The following is a 19863-nucleotide window of genomic DNA, read 5'->3' on the forward strand; positions in this document are numbered from 1 at the left end:
ATGTGTAGCAAATGAACCCTTACTAGGAAACACCTTACCAAGTGAAAAAGTTACCCCACAATTCCCAGTGTAAGAAGTTTAGAAAGTATAAGCCACATGTGCGTATGAAGATCAATCAAGAGAATTCACCCAAAAAAAAAAAGGGGAAGAAAAGAAAAGGTCTCCAAGAGCCAAACAAATTGGTTATAATACTATGCCACCCCATACACATGGCACATGTTAGGCTAGTTCAACACCATCAATGGCTGATCTTCAAGAAGTATCGGAGTACTTCAAGAATTACACAAGTGGCAATGTCCCCATAGCAATGCCAAGACCACTAATAGAATCTGAAGTTCAAGCTGTGCTGCTAGAAACATTGGATGGAGTCCATTCAACACAACCATAAACGGCAGCCGATTGAAGCAATACAACATCATCACGCAAGACATCCCGAACAATAATGAAGTTTTGGGAACCCCAACTCTTCAATAGTTTGCACTAGATTGTTACACGTACACTCACTAGCATATGCATGTTTTTGCACATATAGTTTGCACTAGATTGTTACACGCACACTCACTAGCATATGCACGTTTTTGCACATTTAGGAACACCTAATCAATTTTGTATTAGGGATGATTGAGTCTTAGTTTCCCTATTAAATCCCACAAATAAGCATCTAGTTAGTCCCTACCTAATCGACACATCACATGCATTCACACGATTTTGCATAGGCACATAATAGATTGCATCAATAATAGTATCACACACTTTCATTCCATACTCTCAAAGCATGCAATGAATTCACAAGCAGGACAAGAGGCTATGCCAAAACTCAAGATGAATTGGCAAAAGAGTCTACAGCCTCAATAATAACAAGACCCCCGCCAAACATCACAACCGTCTCCTAAATGCAAAAATATCAGACTTGCATACAAACTTATCTACAAGCTCAATGATACAGGTGCAATCGCATCCAACATGTATGCAAGATAGCAAGAAATGCCAGCCTCAGCAACGAGACCCCCGCCAAACCTCTTCCCAAGAAGATTCGATGGCAGAGTCCATAGCCTTAGCAACGAGATCCCCTCTGAAATTCATAGCCATCTACCCCTCCTTAAGAGGAGATAAGCTTCTTGACTATAGACCACAAATTGTATGGTGCAAAAGCATTACTACAGGAACGACTCACATGCCACAAGCTCAACAACCACTAGGTTATGCACATGGCATCCCAACTCTGAAATCAAAATAAGCCCTAACCCGAGGATGGGTAATGAAGTGGATCCAGGAGTATGTTGTCTCTGTGCCAACATGGACTTAGGTAGAATAGAATAATGTGTGTGTAGAGTAGCAGAGCAAAGCTCTGCTTGTACTTGCATAAGGCTAGAAATAATCCCTCTTAGAAATCCAACTTGTATGTTCTACATGCAAGTTCTAGATATGAGTTCTACATGCAATTCCTACATGCAAGTTCTACATATGAGTTCTACATGCAACTCCTACATGCAAGTTCTACATGTGAGTTCTACATGCAAGTTCTACATGCAACTCCTACATGCAACTCCTACATGCGAGTTCTACATGTAACTCCTACATGTAACTCCTACATGTGAGTTCTACATGCAAGAACCAACAAGGTGGTCTCTCCAAGCCAATCTTCAATTTTAATGATCTGCATGGGTGTGTGCCTAGTGACAGGTGGCAAAGCTGCAGAAAAAGGTTGTGTGATGATAAGTGATCAAGCAACATAGGCCAGAGACTACGCTGCATGAAGCAGTGCAGAGATGCCATGTGTTGAGCTATGCGGTGTTCTGAACAAATAGATTGTGTCTCATTATTACACCAATGCGCCTTCATGACGTTGGGAAAATTTTCGATGAGAGCGCAGGTCCGTGCAAAATTCAAATATTCACCTAGAAGCGCACTGCATTGTAGCCCCAAAATGGCCCTGAAAATAGTTTCGCATTTGGCTACACCCAAGCAAACATTGACCCTAGGCACATCTCTGTGTATGCATTGTCGATATCGAGCCATTGGCCGGTTTGAGATAATAATGCATGTAATCTTTCATTGTCAGTTTTCACCTGCTCAAGTTCTTGTAGCACTTGTCGATGCTCCATAGTTGCATCTCATACAGTTGTAGTAGAAAACGTGACATCTCACTCGACACATGCTCCCTCTCCAACTTCCTCTTTGATATTCATATAGAGGTCTTCAGTTGTTCTCATAGAGGCTACACGTCCAATAATGTCACATACAAACTTATCAATTGATATTGTGTTGGAATTCTTCAAAAAAACCCAAAAGTAAATACTCAACATATTTAAATATTACATTCACGTAACATTGGACTATCGACACTTTGTAGGCGTTCGGCTACCATGGGTTTGGTGCTTGGCACATGTGGTTCCTTGCGTGCTCAAGTCACTGAGGCAAAGTCCACTTCACGACCAAGCACAAACTTTGCATATAGCATCTTTGCAAAGTATTGAGGAATTTCAGAGTGACATTTCTTAGCAAAAATCATCTCCCAGATGCAGACTGCATTCTCTTTCATGGCTTGGTTATAACACCGCAAAATGGGCCATCACCTGTGTCTTGTGGCAATTGTGCTACAATCCAACTAAATTGTCATTCAAGGAGAGGGCCTTTATAGCTGAGTACTTCAGGCCATTGGGGTTGTGGAAAATACTAGCTGCAGCAACTACCTTTGTTTTCTCTTTCCTGGGCAGTCACCATGGTGGCGTCAGCCACATCCATCATAAACTTCATTGCTTGACTATAGTGTGACATGCATTCGTCTTGGGCTTGGTACTCGGCCTGTGTGGATGGTCGAGAGGGTGTTCTTGATGATGATGCCATTGTTTTGATGAAATGATAAAGCCTAAACATAATAGCAAAGATACGAGTTCAGGACATGAGGCATACATACATTCAAACACATTTGCTTCTCATCCTACTGTAGAAGACTATTTTCTTGAAATATCAAACCATAAACCCTTAACAACCAATGATGTTATTCAACATCCATTTCAAAACGGTGCAAAATATAATTTAGGAATATTTAAAAAGTACAAGACTTGTAAATTGAAATATGACGACATGTCAAAATTATAATTTTATAGATAAGTTTTCATATCGTCCATTGGACACATTGCGTCATTTTCATCAACATTGTGTGCATGAAGTTTGGTTAGCAACAAGTCCATTGTCATCCGTTCTCAAGGCTCATTCTAGCACAAGTGGAGTTTACAATCCCACAATAGCTTTATTACATGCCTTGAGTATAGTTGTTCAGTTGACAGTGCAGAGCTGCACCCCACAAGGAAGTTGGCTATTTTGCCAAGTAGCCAACCGACAACATAGCAATTTGACCATGCGCCATTTGATTGAGGGACAGCATCATTTCTTGCATAAAGCTCTGGTGCAAACCAAGGAAATCTTGACTTTGGAGCAAGCACCTAGGGCTTGCTCTCAGTTCTGTGGAGACACCTACTGAACTAATAAGGCCTACAAAGGGTCCCATCACCCCATATGGGGACAAAAAAGTACATCTCCCTAGGTCTGTGGTAGTCCCCAAAACTGCACCTCCCTCTCCCAGTTGGAGGGCCCCCCCACTCTCAAAAAGTTAACTCTCTTTACAACCTTTAGGTTGTCCACATTCCCAAAAAGTATCTCGCGGGTACACCCTAGCCCAAAAATTTGAAAACTTTCAAAAGTGCCCAAAATGGCCCAAAACTCTTCAAAACTTTTCCCCAAACAATGCCTATGCACCCAAATCACTTTTCAACATGTGAATCCTACTCCTTCTCACCATAATCATCTTCCAATCCCACATTCATACTCCTTCTATTGTAAGCACTTTGCAACACCCAAATCCAATTTCTTCTCATCATTTTGTCCCAAACTTGCTTCCATTGATCCTATTATATCTCTCCATTGTCCCAAACTTGTTTCCATTGATGCTATTCTTTTCTTTGAACTGATCCAAGGCCTTATTTCTAAATCCTCTCATGGCTCCATTGGAAGATTGCACCAACAAGCCACGAAAAAGCACCTTGCATATTGAAGTTGCACTAGAGTATGCCACAACTCGTCAATGTTATGGCCACAAGGTTTTCGACAAAGATACACTAGATCAATTACGACAACAAGGAACAAAGCATGTTGACTTATGGAGTGTTGGTGGACTCTATCCAGTGGATCCTTTGACAGGTGCTCCACCTTTGTTTGAAAATGTGATGAGTTTGACTCAATACGTAGGCCATCTGGTCTTCAAGGCTTACTAGGATATTGTAAACGCATCAGCCATTCCAATGTTGAAGCACACTTTGTGAAGGTTCAGTTGTTGAGAATGGAAGGAGAGACAAAGAGATACCGTGCATAACCTCCAAGAACAGCTAACCCAAGAACAAAAAAAACTTGCTGACTCAAAAATTGCAAAAGAGAGGTCACAAGATTAATAGATGAGAAGAACAAACTGTTGAAAAAGGCTTGGTGTATCCAACAAGAGCTTGCTACATTGACTAGGAGATTAGAAAGGATAAAAGAACCTCTCTAGGTTATAAGCATAGGATCAAGCCCATGCAACCTATGGAGAGCTTGGCATATGGTGGTGGAGCAAGGAAATGTAGGGTGAAAGCTACAAGCTATGTATATTTGGACTATTTTGTAATTATGAAGCATTACTTACAAATGAGTCATTTATTTTTCTAATGTTATCATGATTTTTGCAAAAATTTTATGGAGGAGGTTATTGGAAGAAACTCCTTTGACAAACTTTGTGCCATAAAGAGTGTAGTTAAGAAGAAAGATTTCGTTTCTATTCTTACGGACCCTCATTGACATGCATTGTGACATGCAATATTACAAGAGGTTACAAATGATTTAGAGAATCTTATAGATCCATCGGAAGTTGTCCATGCATGTGATGCTGCTGGCATTAGTCTGCGGCAAGGGTACTTAGCTGTGTATAATGTCTTTGTAAATGCACTTCGAGGTCAAGGCATTAAGAATCCTCTATTGCTGAGACCAATATACATTAGAAATCCAAGGAAAGAAACAAATTTTGCTGTTCAATATTTGTTGGGTGGATTTATACACATCTCAAAAAGCATGATGTTGGAAGGCACAAACAAGACAAATGTCCAACATAGCAAAAATAAAGGAGGACCAACGATCAAAGGGGCAAAGCAAGGACCAAGAATCTTTGAGTACACATAGCATAATAATGTTTTTATGGATGTACGTAGGGTCCAAGCTGCAATGGTGGAGTTTTACAACATGAAAGCATGGGGTATGTTAAAATTATATTGTTTAGAGAGCTGGAATTTTTATTGAAATCTTTTCTAATCATGTAAATCTTTTAATCTTTCAGATTGTGAAGGAAAGTTAGTATTCATTATCAAATTAGATGAGTGTGAGGTTGTAAAAGGCCACAAGTTGGAGAGGGTTAGTATTACTTTGATGAATAAAGCCCTCGGACATGCAAAGATAAGGAAATTAGGGAAGATTTTAGTGTGCAATTAGAAAAGCACATTTGATGGCTTGTTGCGTTTGAACTTCCTAAAGAGACAATCATTCTTGAAATGGGTATTTGATAGATCTCCAATTCCAAGTGTCATAGATGTGCAAACAAAAGGAGAGTTGCTTCAACTTGAAGGGTTCGAATCATTTAAAGTTGAATGGCACATGGCAGGAGATCTTAAGACATTGAAGTGTATGTTTGGAATGGAATTGAGTGCAAATGTGGCATATCCGTGTCTTTATTGTATGCAATCACACCAACCTCGAGGCAGGTAACATAGGAATACATAGAGGAAAAGAGCAAGTAAGAAGAGGAAAAGACTTTGGGAATGCTAAAGATGTAATGAATGACATCATAGATGATGAGGCTAACAAATGGATGTATTGGAGCAATGGAGTAATGAGCTGCAATCAGGATGTTGCACCCAACATAGATCAAAATGATAAAAATTGGGATCCAATTTTAAACATTCCATTACAAAGAGTGCATTTCTGTGTGTTACATGCGGAGATGCGGCTCATTTGATAAATTGCTTTACTTGCACATTGTATATGCATGGAACATGAAATCGGAGGAGAGAGCGGCATCATGTATAGCAAGGGTCGAAGCTTTACTCTCGAGCATGGGTCTACATGGGGGGAATGTAAAGCTAATCAAAGATGCACAATTGTTAGGATAATCAGGAAACCTTCCAAATAAAGTGTCCATGGGAGACTAAGGCACGAAGGTTTTTGTCCAATCATGGAAAACATCGATTAAATCTGCATTGGAATTATTGGAAAAAGTTATGTGATTGCACCACTAATTTTGAAGCTGATCCTCATGTCAAAACCTTGAGAATACGTGTTTGGAAAGAATTGGATAATCTGGTAAAGATCTTGAGGAAGCCTTCCATAGATGATGATGATGTGCACTATATAAAGTCATCGTGAAAGAGTTCATTGAAGCCATGGTAGATGGATGGGGTGAATCACACACTACTCACTACTTGGTGTGTTGGGTCTTTGCTATTTTTAAAATTTTAATTGCAATCAATTTATTCTTGTTTACCTCATGTGTTTTCTCTATGTATGCAGCACATTCTCTATGCTCATGGTCCATGGTTTCTTCACCAATATGGTTCCTTGAATGCTTGGAGTGCCCAAGGGATGGAAAAGTTTCATTATAGAGCTCGAGGTGCTTATTTCAAGAGTACGCGACATGGAGGGGGGATTAATGGAAGTAATGCTCTTCATGAGATGTTCGAGTGGTTCTATCATGGTATAGTTGGGTCCTCCTATGCAAGGAATAAATCTTTGCAAACGGAGTTAGCCCAAGTAGTTCGTCGAACTCAAATGAGTAAAAGAAGGCATTCATGGATATCTTCGCAAGCTTCCCAAAAACATAGAATTTGGACAGCAACCAGAAGTCGTGTTGGAAAGCGTTGGATCGCCAAACCAAATGTACTTTGATGTTAATTAAAATCGCACTTCAATATTTCTTGTAGACATTTGATTAATTGGCTCTTTTTTTAAAAAACAAGTGTTGAATTTTGTACTTGTGGACCCAACAAGGGCGAGCAATGAGAAAAGGTTGGAGGAGTGACCTCACAGGAGTTCAAGGGGAATTTCAAAAACCCCTTAAATAAGTTTTTTTCCCCAAAACAAACACCCCTCATCTTTACATAATTTTTTCCTAAAGTTGAATGAAAAAACCCAATGTTTTAATGAACTAAGTAAATTTTTTGATAAATATCCCTTCTTTACAATGCACATGGTACACTAAAATTTTGTGAGGTTAACCCCCGAGGGGACGATGAATAGGGGGGGGGGAAGGAGGGGTTGAGGGAGGGTAAAGGGAGAAGGGGGGGGGGGGGGCTAACTAATAATGATGCACAAAATAAATATACCCCTATATATATGCAAATACCTTCATTTTCTTAGTACCACCAATACTCTCTCATACTAGTACATTCCTTCCTACCATCACATTTCCCATAGCTCCACCATCACCGACATGGCAAGAACAAAGTAGACTGGAAGACCGGTTGATTCCAGAACAAAGCTTCCAATCCCTCTCGATGTATACAATGCAATGATCGAAGAGAGAAGAAAGAGGAGGCAGGAGGAGGAGGAGGAGGAGGAGAGGACAGAAACCAATAAGCAAACAGATGACGATGAAGAAGATCATGGGGAGCAATCCAATCCTCAGAGTCAGCAGCCCGTGGCACCTCAAGAGCTAGAAAGCAGACCAGAAGAACAGGAGCGCAAAAGATGCAGATTGGAAGAATGGTCCAAAGGACAAGAAGATGCCAGGAAAATGCGGATTCAAGTGGCTTAACAACAAAGGGTACAAATGGATAGCTAACAATGACGACCCGCATGGCACAATGCTACTCAGTACTTTCCACATTCTAGATAGGGTGGAAAATCTTTGCCAGAATTGCATCGCACCAGCAAAAGGAAAAGGCAAAGCTCACAGTAGGCGAGGTGGAGGTGGAGGTGGAGGTGGAGGAGGAGGTGGAGTCCCTAGAAGACACTGCAGAAAGCTTGGAAGGAAGGCGCTTCAAGAGATAAGAAAGTATCCAAGTAGCATGAGCCTTTCTAATCCCAAGACCTCCGTTCGCTCGATTGGTAAAAGAGATTATGTAGTCCTACAGGGACGACTATCGTATTCAATAAATCACGCTAGCCGCCATACAAGAAGCAGTAGAAGTGGCGATCATAACTCTTCTTAAGGACTCAAACTTGTGTGCAATCCATGCCAAGAGGGTTACGATCATGGCAAAAGACATGCAACTGGCAAGGCGGATCAGAGAAGACCCACAACTTAGGCCATAGATCAAATTTTTTGTTGTATTCACTATGGACACTAATTTTGGTTGTCAAAAGCAATTTTGTGCAAAGATGGTTGTAAATATTTTTTGTAATAGAATCATTTGGAAATTATTTTTTTTGTAGATTTTCAACTTTGAGCTCTCATTTTCAAGTGGAATCTTGCAGTGTATTATTTACTTCCATATCTGATGTATGTACATAATGTAATTGATTGTTGATGGCAAATAATCATGGTAGAATGTAATTAGTCACTAGTATGTAATTAGTCAATAATAATGGTAGGATGTGATTAGACACTAGTATGTGATGGGGGATGCATCCCCCCAAAAAACAAAAACAAAAAAAAGCCCCCGAGGAGCCCTGATGCACGCAGGTGAGACTTTGGGTCAGGACATACCCAAAAAAAAACAAAAAAAGGCCCCTAAGAGGCCCTGGTGCGCGCAGGTCGCACCAAGGCCTCTCGGGGGCTTTAAAAAAAAAAAAAATAATTGGGGGATGCATCCCGCATCACTTACACACACACCATCACACACACAAGAAACAAATACATTAAAAAAAACAAAAAAAAAGTGCCTATCTCATGGCCACCTTGACAAAATATGAAGAGGGGAGAGGAGAAGAGTGGAGATGAGGAGAGAGGGCACAGCTAGAGAGCACACCACAAATGACTAACTGTACACTAGAATTAGTTGAAAAAATAGAATATATACAAACCCTTTTAGGGTTAGGGTTAGGGGATCTAACCCTTTCCTTTATAGCACTCTATAAGGTTAGTGCTATGCACATATGATCACGTGATGGTGCTATGCACACATGATCACATGATGTTGAGCGTGAACTCTCAACACCTTCCCTCAAGATCAACATCATGAAGTAGGCCTTCCCTCAAGATGATGATTCTGGGGAATCGAAGAAGGACTGAGCATTACATTCCATCACACCCCTTTAATGGGAATGTCCTTCCTCTGCATCAAACCAAGAGCTAGTCGGTGTTTCTCGAATAGCTCTTTACCGAGTGGTTTGGTAAAGATGTCTGCAACATTCTCTTTGCTATCACAATGCTGCAATGTGATGTCACCAAGTAACACTCTTTCTCTGATGAAGTGCTCTCTGACATCAATGTGCTTTGTCCTGGAGTGATATACTGGATTTTTGGCCAATGCTTGAGCCAATTGATTATCACAGTATATTGTTGTTGGCTTTGACTCATCAAAGTAATCTGTTTCTGACAATAGTCTTCTGAGCCATATAGCCTCACATGCACCTGTAGTGAGTGCTCTATATTCTGCTTCAGTCAAAGACAAAGAAATAGTTGGCTGTTTGTTGGACAACCATGATATAGCACCTTGACCAAGGAAAAATGCATATCCCTGTGTCGATCTCCTGGTCTCATGATCTCCAGCATAGTCACTGTCATAGTATCCATGCAACCGTGGATGACTTCCTCTGTATTCTATCCCAAACTGTCTTGTACCTCTGATGTATCTCAAGACTCTTTTGGCTGCATTCCAGTGAGACTATTTTGGATTTGCCATAAACTGTGCTAGTGAGCTTACTGCATAACAAATATCTGGCCGTGTGATTGTCAGATATATAAGAGATCCAATGAGTTGTCTGTAGTATCTGTCATTGACTGTAGGCTTTTCTGAATCTTTAGTAAGTTTCAAACTCTATTCCATGGGAGTGGCTGCAATCTTGCAATCTGCCATATGAAACTTCTTCAAGAGACTGTCAACATATTTGAGCTGACTCATGAATGTGCTATCTGAATTTCTCCAGAACTCAATTCCAAGACAATAGTGCATAAGTCCAAGATCTTTCATGTCGAACTCTGCAGATAAGTCTTGTTTTAATTTTTTGATGAAGCTATCCTTGCTTCCTGTCACAATCAGATCATCTACGTACAAAAGTGCAATAGTAAGGTCGTCCCCTTGAACTTTGTAGTAGAGAGTATGATCTGCATTGGACTTCATGTATCCCAGATCAGCAAAATACTTGTCAATTCTATTGTACCAACTTCTGGGTTCTTGTTTTAAGCCATAGAGACTTTTCTTGAGATGGCAAACCTTGTTCTCCTTTCCTGGTTCAACATAACCGGCTGGTTGTTGCATGTAGACTTCCTCGTCTAGATAACCATTGAGAAGTGCATTCTTGACATCGAGTTGATACACATTCCATTGACTGAGTGTCGCTAGTGATATCAAGAACCGTATGGAATCCATCTTTGCTACTGGAGCATAAGTCTCATCATAATCTTGGCCATATTTTTGTGCAAATCCTTTTGCAACTAATCTGGCTTTGTACCTCTGAATACTGCCATCTGGATTGTACTTCACTTTGTATACCCATTTGTTGGCTATGGCCTTCTTTCCTGGTGGAAGGTCGCATAATTCCCAAGTGTTATTTTTATACAAAGCGTCCATTTCTTCATTCATAGCAGTTTGCCATTCTGGCTTATCTACTGCGTCTTCGAAGTACATTGGCTCTTCTATAGCCATGATGGTAGTCATAAGAGCATAGTTGGTGGTTTCCACCTGAATTGCTTTGCCTTTCTGAGCATATGTCAATCTGGCTGGTGGTCTGCTTTCCCTAGTAGACCGTCTGAGCTGCTGTGGTGCTGCTTGGGGTGTTGCTGGCAATTCTTGCTCTTCTTCATCAACCTGTTCTGTAGATGACTGTGAAGTCGATGCTTCTATCTCCTGTGTAGGTGAGGTTTTCCATTCTGATTCCTCATCAAAGATTACATCTCTAGAGATAATGACTTTGCGGTTGATGGGATCATACAATTTGTATGCTTTGCTTTCTTCACTATAGCCAACCATGATGCATTTGCGTGACTTCGCATCCAATTTCCTGCGATGATCATCATGTATGTGAGCATATGCTATGCAACCAAATATGCGGAGATGCCCAATGCGTGGCTTGTGTCCAGTGAATGCTTCATAAGGAGTCATACCTTGTATCGGTTCGGTAGGAAGCCGATTAAGCAAATAGTTAGCTGTAGCTATTGCTTCTGCCCAATACTGATTCGGAAGATGCTTTTCACTAAGCATTGCTCTAGCACTATCTGCTAAAGTCGCATTCTTCCTTTCAGCTCTTGCATTCTGCTGAGGAGTATCTGCACATGTGAACTGTCTTCGTATGCCGTGATTTTTGCAAAAGTTCATGAATGCTGAAGACATGTATTCACCTCCTCTGTCTGATCTCATGGCCTTGATCTTTCTGCCTGTCTGGTTGCCTACCATGGCTTTGAATTCTTGAAATCTGGCAAACACTTCAGATTTCTCTTTCAAAAAGTAGACCCAACAATATCTATTGTAATCGTCGATGAAGGTCAAGTAATAAAGTGAACCATTGATGTTGCGGGTCTGGGCATAACCCCATACATCTGTATGAATCAAATCAAGAATACCTCGTGCACGAGAGGTACTTCTGACAAAGTTGGTTTGCTTTTGTTTGCCGAAGCAGCATGCTTCACAAACTTTTCCAAGAAACTGTAGCTTCGGAATCCCAATTGCCATATTTTGATTCCTGAGATCTAACAAGTACTTGAAGTTGACATGACCATATCTCTTGTGCTATTTTGCAGATAGTGGCATCTGTTGCATTTGAGCTGACATGGCATGCTTATCTGGTACTGTAGCTAGCATCTTGTATAAGCGTCCTTCCTTGACACCTTTTGCTACTAGCTGACCTCTTTTGGATTTGTCTCTGATAGTGCATTCATCACCGTCGAAGATGACTTTGTAGTTGTGTTCCGTCATTTGACCTACTGACAAAAGGTTCTTGCTGAGCTTCGGAACATAGAGCACATCTTTGACTAATCCTTTTGTACCAGTGAAATTGTTCATAGGGATAACACCTGTCCCTTGAACCGGATTCGGTGTATTGTCTGCTGTGTAGATGACATTCTTTTGACCTTCTAATGTGAACCATTCCTGATGATTTGTCATATGAGATGATGCACCGCTGTCGATGTACCAAGGATCCTATTCCACTTGGTCGACTTGATAGCTGAAATCCTCTTTAGGATTGAAATCAGTGTCTAGGTGCATTGTATCAGTCTGATGCAATTCCTCACTTGCAAGAAACATATTGCCACGTTCATTTCCAAAATGACTGTGACTAGAATGTCCACCACGATGATTTCCTCTTCCTCGAGAATTCCCTCGATTACTACTAGATTGACCGCCTTGGTCATACTACTTCTTGCGGCAATCTCTTTCATAGTGTCCAAACTTGTGACAGTAGTTGCATTGAATGTTTGACACATTGGTGGATGCATTCCCTCGTCCTTGAAATCTTCCTCGGTTGGAATGATTTCCTCTTTGCTGATTCTGATGTTGCTGAGGATGATGCTGATGCTGATGTTGATTTTGACTTTGATTTTGTTGATGATGACCACTTTTCTGATATGATCTACCTCTGTTTTTGCCTTTGCCTCTGATTCTGTCTGAAGCTGTGAATGCTTGATCATTAGAATGACCTTTACGTGCTTGAATGGCCTGAGTCCTGAGTTCTTCACCAATAGAACTGACTGAAGTTCTTCCAGTGTTGGAATTTGCCATTGGATGGCAATACTCTGGACTAGATTCTCATATCCTTCTCCTAGTCCATTCAGGATTACTTGAACCATTTCTGCGGGATTCATAGTCTCTCCTGCTGCTGCAAGTTGATTGTTGTAGTCTTTGATGCGGAGTACATAAGCATGACCGGTTTCACTGATGTTGCGGAAACTCTGGTTGATCTGGTTTCTCAGGGTGAGAATCCTGGATGTGTTCTTGGACTCGTAGAGAGCTGCGAACATATCCCATGCTTCTTTTGATGTCTTAACTGTGTTGAGCTATCCTAGCATGACATCTTGCACATTTTGCTTGATCAGGTGATAGGCATACTTGTCTTTCTTATCCCATTCTGCTTGAGCTCGGGCAATGGCAGGATCTGCTACTGGTGCAGAAACTGTTTGTGTAGATGTAGATCCCGTTGCTAGTGCTGTGACAACAGATGGAGTAGAGCTACTGGTGGCTGGATCGGTCAATGGTCTAGGTATAGATCCATCGACATACTCCCATTTGTCCTGAAGCACAAGAATGGTCTCCATTCGGTATTTCCATGTACCGTAATTGGAGTTGTCTAACTTAGCAGATGCCTCCAGATTGAGGTTGCTAGTCGACATGGTGCAAACAATGTACTCAAAAAGTGTCCTGAAAAACTATGTATGAATCAACTGCAAATACACTAAAGATGCCAAGTGAAATCTCTGTACTGTCGGTGAAGATATCTAGAACTGCAGTAAATAAGATCTGACCTGTGTTACAAGGCTTGTGGCAATGATGCCGAGAATAGCCAAGAGGCTTTACAAGGCTAAAAAATGATGTGCACGATGCCATGAGATAGCCAAATAGGCTTTACAATGGTGGCATGTGTGTGTGAAATCAAATGATATCTGCCCACTGAATCAATCTGCAATGCCTCTGAACTCTGAAGTCTGCTCACTGAACTGATGAACGTAAGGTTTCAGGTAATGTAATGATGTGAAATCGGATGTGAGCATATGGACTGACTCCGAGTAGGTACTAGTCGGGAATTTCGGGCATGGCTTAGATTGGCAACTTGGGGAAATTCAAAGCGTCCCCTCTATGGCGATCTAGTCTACTCTGATCTAGATCTAAACCAACCGTCGATCGATGAAAGAGCAGCAAATAATTCCTTTTCTTTTGTTCTTTTTAAGTGCTGGGTCAGATGCGTCAATGTAGAGGCAAATGTGCGTGAAGGAAGTGGTTTTGTCGGTGAGGCACAAATGTGAGTGTAACTTGCACCGAAATGTGCGCGTGATGTAACGAGCGCGTAGAGCACGAAAAAACAAGCGACTTTCCTTTTTGGAGTGCCCTCAAATTCTTCCTGGATCAAGAGATATGACTTGATCTAGGTGGAGGGGCAAAAGGAGTGCAAATGGTGCTCAATGATGATGTGTCACTATGAGTCACATGCAGTGATGATGTGGCACTGTGCTTAGCAAGAGGTGTGGCAGTGAAGCTCTGTGCTGAGGTGGCAGGAGTGTGCACATGCAGTGTGTGCACAGTGTGCCTGGCAAGGGACTGTGCTTGCAGGGGTCAGTGCTGAGGTGGCACTGATGATGTCAGCAAGGTGACGTGGCAATGCTGATGTGTCATTGATGATGTGGTAGGTGACATGGCTGATGACGTGTCATTGATGATGTGGCAAATGACGTGGTTGATGATGTGTCACTGATGACGTGGTAGGATGACATGGCAGTCGGTGATGACGTGGCAGTCGATGATGACGTGGCTTGATGACATGGATTGCTGACGTGTCAATGCTGATGTGGCAGTGTGGATAGGGTGATGACGTGGCAATGGTGATGTGGCAGAGGATAAGACAGCTACACGTGGCACATCCGAGTGCCTGATGATGTGGCAATTGGAGATAAGATTGCCACGTGTCGAAACGCGAGGCACCGGAATCTATCCAAGATTCTAACGAAATCTTGGAGATTCCGTCGTCTTCTCCGATGATTCGTTGAGAAGGCCGTTCGTTGGAGGCGCTCGCTGGTGAGTTTTGTGACTGCTAGCCGATCGTGTAGGCTATGGCGTGGGGGCGGGCGTTGTCTTTGGAGTGGATGCGCCGCCTCAGGAGCCGCGGTTGAGTGCACCGTCGTGAGCGTTGTGTGTGTGCAGGAGGCGCTTGGAGGCAGTTGCTCGATGTGCACCTGCTGCTTGGAGCTTTGTGTGGCTGTGGCTATGCAAGGAGCCTGTGTTGGTTGATGGAGGCTGGAGGCATCGAAGCAGTCGTTGTTGAGTCGCGGTCTGTGTGTGAGTGGGAGAGCCGCTTGGAAGGTAGGCTTGCTGTTTGGAGGAGGCCCGTCGATGGAGGTGGCCCGTTAATGGATGCTTTGAAGAAGAGAGCCAGTGGGCTAAAGCTTGAGGTCGACGGTACGTACGTCGGCCGTCCGAACTTGAATCTCTATAGAGGCCGTTGCTTGGCTTTGTTAAAGGAGACCTTCGGGTTGGAGCCGGACATGACTTTAGTAGCCAGACTTGCTGCGCTCTATCTTGCTCTGCGAAGATGAGAAGCGGAGCAATGGCTTGATCATGAAGGCTAAAGTCTGTCAGGGAGCTTGGAGAAAGGAGGAAGGGCCTCTCCTTACCTTCGCCATGAGGGCCTCCTCCAAAGTCGTGGTAGGAAGGAGGATTCACAGTGGGCGTCGATGGCAGTGGAGGTCACCTTACTACATGAGTGTTGTGCATGAGCTTTGTGCTGGTCCGCCTTCGCTCATGAGCTCATGCTGCAGTCCATTGAAGAGCCTTCGTTTGGAGCCTTGGAGCTGTTTGTTGAAGGCTCTGGCGGATGAAGCTGTGTGGACTTGGAGGAGTCGAAGCAATTGGAGCTCTCCAGTTACATGAGAGACTTGGAGTCTCGTAGGACTTGAGCTCCAAACATAACTCTTTCTCTTCTCTCTTCGAAGAGAGATCTCACTAAAGCTTTACTTGTTCTTTGCAGAGATAAGACTCCCTATCTTTCCTTTCTTACTCCAAGTACAAAGGAAGCAAAACACTCTCTCTCACCGTAGATCTCTCAATCTCTCAAGAATAGAATTCTCTCGCAGAAGAATGAAAATCTTTCACAAACTCTTGAAGGAGATGAACGGAAATATCTCACCAAATGGACGGAATTTTCTCTCAACGGAAGTGAAGGGAAGGATCTCACAAACACTCAAGAGAACTCTCAATCTCACAATCTCTCTCACACTCTCAAGAAACTCAATGTCTCAGCGGAAGACAAGGAAGCTCTGATACCATGACAAAATATGAAGAGGGGAGAGGAGAAGAGTGGAGATGAGGAGAGAGGGCACAGCTAGAGAGCACACCACAATGACTAACTGTACACTAGAATTAGTTGAAAAAATAGAATATATACAAACCCTTTTAGGGTTAGGGTTAGGGGATCTAACCCTTTCCTTTATAGCACTCTATAAGGTTAGTGCTATGCACATATGATCACGTGATGGTGCTATGCACACATGATCACATGATGTTGAGCGTGAACTCTCAACACATCTTCCAATCAAAGATGCAAAATTTTTGCCCAAATTGGATTCTCCTCAACGTCCACATCTTGCCCTGCTAACTAGAAGAAGATTGGCTCTACATTGATGAATGGAGGTGCATCTGTGTCCTCCATTTCCAAAAGAATTACACAATAGGCTATTTCCAAAGATACAAAACGAGTTCCTATAGGACCCGCTTGCAGATCCAACTCTTCATCCTTGGAAATCCTTTTAAAACTTTTTGGACTAAGGGATTTGCAAATTCTTTGCAACCTAAACTTGAAAGTTCTATCACCCTGGTGACAGTCAATGAGGAGATTCACAGGAACCCATTGTACTCTATCTATGTCTAGTCGGATCAGGTAAGGCTTGATTTTTTCTCTCACATAATCTACCACATCTCTAAAGAGATCTAGATGCTTGTGGACTGTGCCGCTGATGACATCTATCTGACGATCAAAAATGTCATACAACTCAGCCTCTCTACTCGAATGACGAGTAGAAGTGACGAAGTCATGGTATGCCTCGTGGGGTGTGGCCATTGGAGGTTTGTGGAAGATGGCAAGAGCAAGCTGTCTAGGAGGTGAGGACAATAAAGGCTATGTCATACCTAATGGCCCTTTATACAGTTGACTTCAGTCTCTTTAAATACCTTAAAGGTCTGACTACAATTTAGGTAATAATATACTGGACAATGTAATATACTGGCCTAAATAATTTGCCATCATGTTCCACTTTTCTTAATCTTTTCATGAGCCTAACTCTTTTGCACACTCTTTTCGTTGCTTTTATTAGGAGGCTTGCTTGTCCAGCCCTCCATGCTACTCTGTTAACAGGGTTTTCTGTTGTATAGGAACGTAGTTTGGCCATTCGTGTTCGTTTTTATGATAGCTAATAATCCCTGGTTTCGGTGGGACATTTCTTCCACTTAGCTAGGACGTGAGCATTGGAGTTCGCTAAGCATTGATACACGCTATGAAGCAGGAGATCGTTGGCCTCCAATGAATAAGAAGTAAACTTGTACTATGCTTTGCACTGCCCAACAAAGGGGACACGGCAAGGAACTGTTTGTAGATAGAGAAATGTCCAGCGATGGTGGCAACAGAGGATGTCTTGTGCCGGTGTCAGAACATTCAGTATCGAGAACATGGTTGGATGAATTTATTTAATGCTTTGACGCTAAATTTTTTAGTTAGACTAGCAGGTTTTTTCATTGATTCACTGGCCGAGAAGGCTCTGGGTATCGGCGTTCAATGCTTCTTTTCGTGTATATTTTGACCCAAGAGTATTGGCGTTCAATGCTTCTTTTCATGTGTGCCCCTGTTTGAATTTGCTCTCTCTTGCTTATGGAAGCCTATGAGGGACGGTCTTGCAGATGAGGGAAAGCTCACAGCAGGTTTTTGGTTGTCCCTTTTGAGACCTGCACTAATATTGATATTACTCTGACGTCCAAGTGTCTTTGAACGGAAATCACCTATAAAAGTTTTAAGAGCTAGCGTAAGTTATATGCGCTTTGAAACCTCTACATTTGAAGAAGGTATGTAGTTGACGTTGGTTCTATTTAGTATATACTTAACACTCTTAAACACAACTGGGAACACCTACATCGATGTCAACTCAGAGAGGATACACTATGCTTGATGGATTTGGGAACTCTGTGTGAAAACCTCGATGACCATAGGTTGAGATGAGCGGCCATTGTTGGGTTTTCTTTCCCAACTCTAGCTTGAATGTTAGTGTTGCTCATACTTTTGCCACCATTTCAACATATAGATGCATCTGCTTAGAGGCGGATTCGAATTTGATATGGAAATCCCATACGCTAATGAGATATTCCACTGTTGTGAGGGACAATCTTGCTTGCGGATAGCCTTGCTTGCAAGAGATAGATAGCTTCTCAAATGTCCCTAGGATGGGGGGCACATCTCAATGATTCAACCCAGGTTTACTATTTGAATGAGTGTTTACTTTTTTTGATTCCTTATTGGGACCTACGCTCAACCTACGTTAAAAGTTGTCGCATGATTGTTCTTACTATGTTCTTGCTAATACTGTTTTTTGTAGCGTTCCACCTTTTGGTATGAAGTTATGGCACATACATCAAGCAGTGAGCTATTGTTATGAGCCAGTGATTTATATGCTTGGACACTTCAGTCCAGACCAGTAGGAGAGTTCACACCTCAGAGGGAAAGTTATGAATATATACTTGGACTTCTATTGTAGGTTTTGCAGCTTTTTGACAGGCATTTAATACTTTTTTAAGGGACACAAATTGAATAGGTTTTTGAAGAATACGCAAACTTATATTTCATTTTTAAAGTAGTTGTCTAACAGCATGAGCCTCAATTTTATTTGATAAAGAAAATGAGCAAGAGTATATGTATATATAAAACAATCTTTCAGAAATAGTTTTGGATATTATGGTTGTGATTCTGAGGCTTAGATTTATTTTCCTTTGCTCAAACACGGTTGATTTTTGACCATTTATATATATTTTGCAGGGTTTTTATCATTTACATAACAAGTAATTGGCGAACTTAAGAGTTTTATTATTGCTTGTCTAGGGGAGGGACATAGGTAACAATTAGGGGAATTTTAACATTTTGCGAGTTTAGAGAGTTTTTCAACAAAATACAACCACAAACAACATAAATAGTGGCTATCTATGTGTAACATGCAATCCTTAAACAAATATCTACTTCCAATGCAATCATCCCACCAATTTGCAAAAACCTATTTCAAATGAATAGCTAAGAGCATCATTTTTCTCCCAGCAATCCAATTATCAGCATCTTGACAAACCATAACAAAACAATATATCCCAAAATACAATGCCATAAGGTCACCTAAATTTTATACTAGAGAAAACAAAAGTCCAAACTTAGCCAACCTAATCCATATAGTCTGTGACTTGCTAGTGTGAAATTGATTAATGAAATCCCATATGAGTGCTATGCACTCCAAAATCTTATTCCAAAATATCATGTCTCTACAACTAAAACATACAATGAAATGAAACATAGACATGTCTACTTCCCTAGAGCAATCGCATGCACAGTATGGAACAAATCTGATGCAAGAATAGCATTCCTCTACAATGAAGACATAAAATGAAAGGAAAATAGATATGGGAACTTCATGCAACAATCTAATTGAAAAATAGTATGTTTCTACAACAAAGATATAAAATGAAAGGAAACAAGTAAGCTTCACGTGTCTCTCATCGAGTTTCATTCCAAAAGGATTCATGCCTCGCAAATGTATGTGGTCATGAACATGTAACCCATGTCTCTTGATCTGTAGCTCTGCCTCCCATCCATGAGTGGTAGAGGAAATCAATAGCAGCCATCTTGAGTCATTCAACATAGCCACACTAAGTCTGAGCACTTTGCCTTAGGCATATCAATGGACCACTTATTCCAATCAAGCAAGCCATCAAGACCCTCAACCACCATGCTAGTGGGCAT

The sequence above is a fragment of the Dipteris shenzhenensis genome, chromosome 19 (assembly GCF_047967505.1).
Source record: "Dipteris shenzhenensis isolate YYH24624 ecotype China chromosome 19, Dip_SZ_1.0, whole genome shotgun sequence".
NCBI lineage: Eukaryota > Viridiplantae > Streptophyta > Polypodiopsida > Gleicheniales > Dipteridaceae > Dipteris > Dipteris shenzhenensis.